The sequence below is a fragment of the Alexandromys fortis genome, unplaced genomic scaffold (assembly GCF_014885135.2).
Source record: "Alexandromys fortis isolate MF-2015 unplaced genomic scaffold, M_Fortis_MF-2015_v1.1 scaffold_42, whole genome shotgun sequence".
NCBI classification, from domain to species: domain Eukaryota; kingdom Metazoa; phylum Chordata; class Mammalia; order Rodentia; family Cricetidae; genus Alexandromys; species Alexandromys fortis.
Genome location: NW_026067934.1, coordinates 1,562,149 through 1,571,355, shown reverse-complemented (window position 1 = coordinate 1,571,355; position 9,207 = coordinate 1,562,149).

Here is a 9,207-nt window from a genome sequence, read left to right as displayed (position 1 = left end):
CGACTGACCATGTTGACTTTTATGATGATAAAACTGAGCAAGGTGTCATCAGGCAGACACCTGGATTCACCCCCAGAAGTAGAGACCACTGCCCCCAGGATCCCCCAATAGGTGGTCACCTGGTAAGCTGGTATGGGTGGAGCAGTAGTCATTACCTGAACTTGAACTTAAGATGCACAAGGAAGTCGCCAGAAATCTTCTTAAAGAAGGAGGAATAAAACCCTAAATGAGCCCCTGGAACAGCCCTTTGTTGGTGATACGTAAGCTTAATAGGATCTGGAGAATGTTACAGGAACTATGAGTAATCAATGCCTGTATGGAACTAGTAGGGTCCCTTTAAGGGGCTTACCTGGGGTCCCAGCAATCCCCTCCAAGTTTCACATCACTGTAATTGTTCTAAAGGACTGTTAAGTCTCAATTCCTCTTCACCAGGAGGATTGTGAAAAGTTGACCTTTTCCATTCCTACAATTAACTACTCTCAGACCTGATGAGAGATGCAAATGGGCTGTTCTCCTTCTGGGGATGGCCAATAGTCTGACCTTGCACCAACAATAGTTATATAGCATCCTCTTTCCTTATTTTGACAAAGATAATACCCTCCTATATGTTTATATGGATGGTCTAATCTTTGGGCATTTGGAGGAATAAGGGCTAGCTCCCTGGGTAACCATTATTGTTGATATCCTCCAACAACATGGCTTTAAAATAGCCTCAAACAAAATACAAAAGATACCCCCATTTCATATATTGGGATCCCAGTTAGCATTCACTCAAGCCAAAGTGAATGGACCCCAATTAATCCTGCCTGAAACTCTCATTTTATTGGGATTAAAAAAGATATTTGGGGAAATGAACTGGGTTGCCTTTAGAGACTCGGAGACCAGGTTGCCTTGGTTGCCTTTAGAGACACAAAGACTAGATGTATTATATGATTTCCTAAAAGGGGGACAGCATTATGAGATCCAGGCATTCACTGAATTCATCAATAAGCTCCATCAGGCTTCTATGGTGAGATATAATCCTAACATTCCAATTCAAGGCTGGATACTATTAAGAAAAAAGACTATGCTGGCTTCCATTGTTCATCAACCACCACCTCTCGAACGGGTATACACAACACTGGGGGGCACTCCCAGAGTGTAGTTTCTAGTCAATTAAATAGCTGATATAATCATAAAAATCAAGAATACGTCCCTCTGACATTATGGGAAAGATCCCTCTAAATTAACAATTCCATTTAAAAATTAAGGATTTAGAATGGGCAGCCAGACATTGTTCTCAATTGGACCTCACCCTGGAGGGATTTCAGGAGGACCCTGAACACCCACTTTGGGGAGTCCTGGACAATGATGCTGTATCAATAACTACACTGGAGAGTCTACTTAGTCATTTCTTCTAGGCCCCTGCCCCAAGCATTCACTATTTGCACACAGGATGGGAAGAATGGGACCACCTTTGTAGTTTTCTCTACAGGGGGCACCAAGACAAATATTACCAAAATTATTCCTTGTGGGGGATCAGCTCAATATAAGGAAATGATGGCCATATATATTACCCTACAAGAGGTTTCAGAACCCTGCAACCTCTATTCAGATATCTCTTATGAGGTAAACTTACTGCTACATTTACCCTATGCCTATATCAAATTGGATGCTAATCCTATTTCCAGCTTGATGATACAACTCAGATTTCTTTTAGAAGGTAGGGGGAAAAAAAGCATATATAGTCAACATTTTGGAGGACAACAAACCTTCCCTGTCCTCATATCCCAAGGGAATATTGTTGTGGATGCTGCAGCTTCAGGGGCCTTTCTCATAGAGGTCTCAACTCTGCCCATACAAGATGCTACCCAAATGCATGACTTATCTCATGTCAACTGGAGAGGACTCAAATACCTATACACCCAGATCCCTGCAGCAGAATTAAAGAGAATTTTTCATACATGTAAGACTTGCCAACAGTTTCTCCACACCCTTTTCTTACTAGGGCCTGGGTGAACCCAAAAGGGTTAGGACCCAATATCATCTGGCAAACATATGTAGCACATTATCCTCCATTTGGCAAATTAAAACATTTTTGTGACCATAGATACATACTCTAAGGAAGGCAAGCTGAGCTATTGACCACTCAGGAAAAGGCAGCTGATGCCAAAACCACTTCTAACAATGTTTTGCTACATTGGGACTATCACAACATGTTAAGACCAACAACGGCCCCTGTTTTATAAGTAAAATATTAAAAAAAATCTTTCAGAAATTGAATGTATCCCTTACCACCAGGATCCTATCCAACCTTCAGGGTCAAGCAATTGTTGTAAGACATCATCAATATCTCAAAGGGGTCCTTATAAAACAATAAGGGGGAGAAGTCTCCCCCATCTATAACTGCAAAAGGCACTATTAACCATCAATATTTTAAATTTTCAAAAATTAGATGAAAAAATAGATTCCAGAAACATTGGGGATCCCTACAAACAAGGCCCTGCCTAAAGGTTAGGTAGAAGGATCCTCTCATTAACCAATGGAGGGGCTTACATCCCTTGCTGACAAAGGACCAAGGATATGGATGTGTCTTCACAAACAGAGGGGCAATGCCAATATGGCTATGAGATTATAACTTAAAATTTCTCCCTTCCCCTTAGGACAATGGAGAAGACCAAGATGACCAAGAAAGAAAGAAAGAAAGAAAGAAAGAAAGAAAGAAAGAAAGAAAGAAAGAAAGAAAGAAAGAAAGAAAGAAAGAAAGAGATTATCATTGACAACCGTTAAATTCAAACACAAGAAAAGAAAAGAAACCACTGCCCAAGGAAGACTGCTTCTTGAGGAAAGTGTTACCTGTTTTTCTATTACAGACAACCCTCCTTGAAGTAATCATGTTAACTCTTCTCGTGGGGATTAAGGTCCAGACAGCAAGCCCCCACCAACCACACAAGGTAATGTGGATCTTGTCAAACACTGGCACTGAAGGGATCCTAAACCAGGCTTTTCAGATGACAACAACCTGGACGTGGTGGCCTGACCTGATGTTTGAACTCTGCGATTTGGTGTGTGGGAGCTGGGACTTGGGGAGACTGGATTCTGGGGATCTAAGGGAGACCTGAATGTGGAGGCTCTTGGTTATGCATGCCAACCCAGGCATCTTATCCTAATGAGCCTGGGTATTCTAATGTCCTTAGGAGACTTGCTCTCTTGCAGAAACCCTTTTATGTATGCCCAGGATGCCATGGGGCTGCCTCCACTATTAGAAACTGAAGGATGTTCTTCCTGGGGATGTGAACAGATTGGGCTGGACATAATTAGAAAAGACAGAGACTGATTTACATTATTTAGAAAAATCTTTGGATTCCTTAGCAAGGATAACTTTACAAAATTGGAAAGGCTTGGACTCGCTGTTTATAGAACAGGTACAAATTTGCAGCGCACATGGGAAGGAATGTTTGTTCTATGCTGAACATTCTGGGATAGTTACAAGAATCCAAGATGAATTAAGAAAAGATATTGATTCATTTAAGTCATGGACCCACTATGAGACCTGGTTTAATTGGTCCCCATGACTTACCACACTCATCTCTTCCCTAATTGGGCTTATGGCTATTTGTTTATTGATCTGTCTTTTTGGTCCATGTATTCTCCAATGGCTGAAACAAGCATTCAAAAAACAGATACAACAAACACAACCTAAGGTCCTTTGACTACATTATGATAGGCTCAATACAAATAATGGTGTTGTGAGCATGGTTAAACAAATGCATTTGTAGTATGATTGAGCAACTTTTGGGTATATGCCCAAGAGTAGTATTGCTGGGTCCCAAGATAGGTTGATTCCCAATTTTCTGAGAAACCACCATACTGATTTCCAAAGTGGTTGTACAAGTTGAATTCCCACCAGCAATGGAGGAGTGTACCCCATACTCTGCATCGTCTATAGCATAAGTTATTATTGGTATTTTTTCTTGATTTAAAATACATTATTTTTTAAAACAATAGCTGTTGTAATAGGAGTGGTGGGGCTGCATCCCCAGCACTCCAGCCGCCTGCTAGCTTATGCCCCGAAATAATTACACAGACACTGTATTCTTTTAAACACTGCTTGGCCCATTATGTCTAGCCTCTTCTCGGCTAACTCTCACACCTGGAATATCCCATTTCTAATAATGTGTATAGCACCCCTAGGTTTGCTTACCGGGAAGATGCTAGCCTATATCCATCCTGGGTCAGAGCTTCATTGATCGCGTCTGCCTGGGAGAGGGGAGCATGGCCTCTGAGCTCACTTCCTCTTCCTCCCAGCATTCTGTTCTGCCTACTCCACCCACCTAAGGGATGGCCTATCAAAATGGGTGAAGGCAGTTTGTTTATTACCAATGACCTTCCTCCATCAAATAGCAATTTTTTATTGATTTATAAATAATACCATTCAAAATTTCCACTTCCTCCCCTCCTCCCATTTTCCTCCTGCTCTGCCACTCACCCTCCCCCCCCCACTCCTAAGACTAAGCAAGGTAGCCTGTCCTGTGGGAAGTCCAAGGCCTTCCGCGTCCATCCAGGCTTAGGAAGGTGCGAATCCAAACACACTAGGATCCCAAAAGTCAGTATATGTATGCTGTAGAAACAAATCCCAGTGCAATTATCATTGGCTTCTCAGTCATCCCCAATTGTCAGCCACATTCAGAGTCCAGTTTGATCACATGCTCGTTCAGTCCCAGTCCAGCTGGATTTGGTGAGCTCCCACTAAATCAGGCACACTGTCTCAGTGGGTGGACCAACCCCTCACGGTCCTGACTTCCTTGCTCAAATTCTCCCTCCTTCTGTACTTCAATTGGACTTTGGGAGTTCAGTCCAGTGCTCCAATGTGGGTATCTATCTACATCTGTTGCAAGATGAAGGTTCTATGGTGATATTCAAGGTAGTCATTCTGACTACAGGACAAAGGCAGTTTAGGCACCCTCTCCTCTACTGCCCAAAAACCTAGCTGGAGACATCACATGCACACCTGGAAAACCCTCTAGAGACAAGCCTCTTGCCAACCCTAAAATGACTCCCTTAATTAATATATCTTCTTCCCTGTCCCATATCCGCCCTTCCTCCATCTCAACAATCCCACTCCCCAAGCTGTCCCCAAACCTCCCCTTTTCCTTTTTCTCTCCCCCCTCTCCTTCCCCATACCCAACCCCCACCCACATGCTCCCAACTTTTGCCTGGTGATGTTGTCTGCTTCCAATTTCCAGGAGGATCTATATATGTTTTTTTTTGTGTGTTCACCTTATTATTTAGTTTTTCTAGGATCATGAAACTATAGGACCATTGTCCCTTGTTTATGGCTAGAATCCACTAATGAGTGAGTATATACTAATGAGTGGGTCTGGGTTATCTCACTCAAGATAGTGCTTTCTATTTCAATCCATTTGCATTCAAAATTCAAGATGTCATTGTATTTTATCACTGAGTAATACTCTAATATGTAAATGTGCCACACTTTCTTTATCCATTCTTCCATTGAGGGGTATCTAGGTTGTTTCCAGGTTCTGGCAATTACAAATAATGGTGCTATGAACATAGCTGAACAAATGCTTTTGTAGTATGATTGAGTATCTCGTGGGTATAATCCCAAAAGTGGTATTACTGGACCCTGATGTATGTTGACTCCCAATTTTCTGAGAAACCACGACACTGATTTCCAAAGTGGTTGCACAAGTTTACATTCCCACCAGCAAAGGATGAGTGTTCCGCTTACTCGACATCCTCTCCAGCAAAGGCTATCACTGGTGTTTTTGATTTTAGTCATTCTGACAGGTGTAAGTTGGTATCTCAAAGTTGTTTTGATTTGCATTACCCTGATTGCTAAGAAAGTGAAACATGTCCTTAAGTATCTTTTGGCCATTTGAACTTCTTCTGTTGAGAATTCTCTGTTCAGTTCAGTACCCCATTTTTTTAATTGAGTTATTAGAGTTTTAATGTCTAGTTTCTTGAGGTCTTTAAATGTTTTAGAGATCAGATCTTTGTCTGATATAGAGATCGTGAAGATCTTCTCCCATTCAGTAGGTTGCCTTTTTGTCTTAATGGCTGTATCTGTTTTGAGGTTGAGGTGTGTTTCTTGTAAACAGCAGAATGTTGTACCCTGTTTTCATATCCATTCTCTTAATTTGCACCTTTTATAGGTGAATTTATTCCATTGATATCAAGTGATATTAATGACCAGTGGTTCTTAATTCCAGTTATTTTTTTGGTGGTAGTGTTTGTGTGTTTCCCTTCTTTGAGTTGTGCTGGTAGAGGGTTGTCAGATGTCTGTGCTTTTGTGGGTGTTGTTGTCTTCCTTGGACTGTGGTTTTCCTTCTAGTACTTTCTGTAAGGCTGGATTTGTGGCTACGTATTGTTTAAATCTGCTTCTGTCATGGAATATCTTGTTTTCTCCATCAATGGTGAAAGAAAGTTTTGCTGGGTATATTAGTCTGGGCTTGCATCCATGGTCTCTTAGTTTCTGCAGCACATCTATCCAAGACCTTCTAGCTTTCATGGTTTCCATAGAGAAGTCAGGTGTAATTCTGATAGGTTTCCCTTTATGTTACTTGACCTTTTTCCTTTGCAGCTCTTAATATTCTTTCTTTATTCTGCATGTTTTGTGCTTTGATTATTTTATGGTGAGGGGATTTTTTTTGATCCAGTCTATTTGGTGTTCTGTAAGCATCTTGTACCTTCATAGGAATATAATTCTTTAGGGTGGGAAAATTTTCTTCTCTAATTTTGTTTAATATATTTTCTGTGCCTTTGAGCTGGAATTCTTCTTCTTCTACCTCTATTATTCTTAGGTTTGATCTTTTCATTGTGTTCCAGAGTTCCTGGATGTTTTATGTTAAGAATTTCTTGGATTTGCTGGTTTTTTGATCAATGAGTCTATTTGCTCTATAATATCTTCAGCGCCTGAGAGTCTTTCTTCTATCTGTTGTATTCTGTTGGTTATACTTGTCTCTGTAGTTCCCGTTCTTTTACCCAGATTTTTCATATCCAGCTATCCCTTCGTTTGTGTTTTCTTTATTACCTCCATTTTGGTCTTCAAGTCTTGAACTGCTTCCTTTACCTGTTCGGTTGCTTTTTCTTGGTTTTCTTGAGTATCTTTGAGGAATTTATTAATTTCTTCTTTCTGTTTGTCTTTTCTTCCATTTCTTTAAGGGAGTTTTTCACTTTCTGTTTAGAGGTCTCCATCATTTTCATAAGGTTACGTTTAAAGTTGATTTCTTCTACTTCTGAATTAGGGTGTTCAGGTCTTCCTGTTGCGTGTTCACTGGATTCTGTTGTTATCATGTTGCTTTTCAGGTTGTTAGAGAAATTCTTGCATTGGTGCCTGCCCATGTCTTTCTTCAAATGAGGCCAGAAGTGTCTTGGTGTCTTGATCCAATCTTTGCTGTGGCTGACTGTGTACTTGGGGGTTTTTTTGGTCTGCCCTCTCTTAGTCCCCCTCAGCACTGGAGCTGGTTTTCAAATCCCCTCCATTGAAGCAGGCTGTACTGGTGGACCTAAGGACCCTGCAGATGAAAAGGAGTGTTTGGGGGCAATATGAGATGGGGTAAATAAAAAAAAAGCCAGTAGCTGCGAAGATGCCCCACTGGATGGCCAGAAAAGTTTAGGGAATTGGAGGGGGCCTGGACTCCATTCCCTGGGACCACCCAGTGGGGTGGCCAGTTACTCACCACTCCAGATGGATCTCCTCAGTACAGGAGCAGGGCCTCTTGCTGGGCTCCAAGCATTATTGGTGTTTTTGAACTTAGCCATTCTGATTGGTGTAGGATGCTATCTCAGAGATGTTTTGATTTTCATTTCCCTTATGGCTAAGGATGTTGAACATTTTCTTAAGTGTCTTTCAGCCATTTGAGATTCTTCTCTTGAGAATTTTCTGTTTAGTTCTGTGCCCCATTTTTTAATTGGGTTATTTGCAATTTTTAGGTGTAATTTCTTGAGTTCTTTATATATTTTGAAGATCAGTCCTCTGTTGTGGAATTGGTGAAGATCTTTTCCCATTCAGTATGCTACTTTTTGGTTTTATTGACTATGTCCTTTGCTTTACAGAAGCATCTCAGCTTAAGGAAGTCCCATTTATTTATTGTTGCTCTCAGTATCTGTGCTACTGTGGTTATATTTAGGAAGTGGTATCCTGTATCCATGTATTGAATGCTACTTCCCACTTTTTTTTTCTGTCAGGTTTAGCATGTTTGGATTTATATCGAGATTTTTAATCTATTTGGACATGAGTTTTGTGCATGAGGATATATAAGGATCTATTCTCATTCCTTTAAATTTTGACATTCAGATATGCTAGCACCTTCTTTTGAAGATGATTTCTTTTTTCCATCGTTCATTTTTAGATTTTTGTACAAATCAGGTGTTCATAGGTTTGTGGATTAATATCTAGGTCTTCAATTTGATTGTACTGACCTATAACCTGCAAAGAATTAGAAACTGTCATTGAAAGCCTCCCAATGGAAAAAAAAGCCCAGGGCCACATGGTTTCAGTGCTGGATATTACCAAAACTTCAAAGAAGAGCTATACTCCACAAATTGGTCTACATATTGGAAACAGAGCAAACCTTGTCAAGCTGTTTTTATAAGGCTACATTTACCCTGATACGAAAACCACACAAAGACTCAACAAAAAAAAATTACAGACCAATCCCACTCATGAACATTGAGGCAAAAACACTCAATAAAATATTGGCAAACAGAATCCAAGAACATCTGAAAAAAATTATCTACCATGATCATGTTGGCTTCTTCCCAGACATGTAGGGATGGCTCAACATAGGAATATCTATCAAGGTAATACATTACATAAATAAACTGAAAGAAAAAATATGATCATCTTATAAGATGCTGAAGACGCATATGACAAAATCCAAGACCCTTTTATGATAACAGTCTTGGAGAGATCCGGGATACAAGGAAAACACCTATACATAATAAAAAACAATATTACAGCAAGCTGGCAGCCAACATCAAGTTAAATGAAGAGAAACTCAAAGTAATCCCTCTAAAATTAGGAACAAGACAAGACCATCCATTCTCTCCATATTTATTCAACATAATTCTTGAAGTTCTTGGTAGAGCAATAAGGCAAGAAAAGGAGATCAAGGGAATTCAAATTGGAAAGAAAGAGATAAAACTTTCATTTTTTCAGATATATGATAGCTTATACTATCATATCATCGTTTTGGGATATAT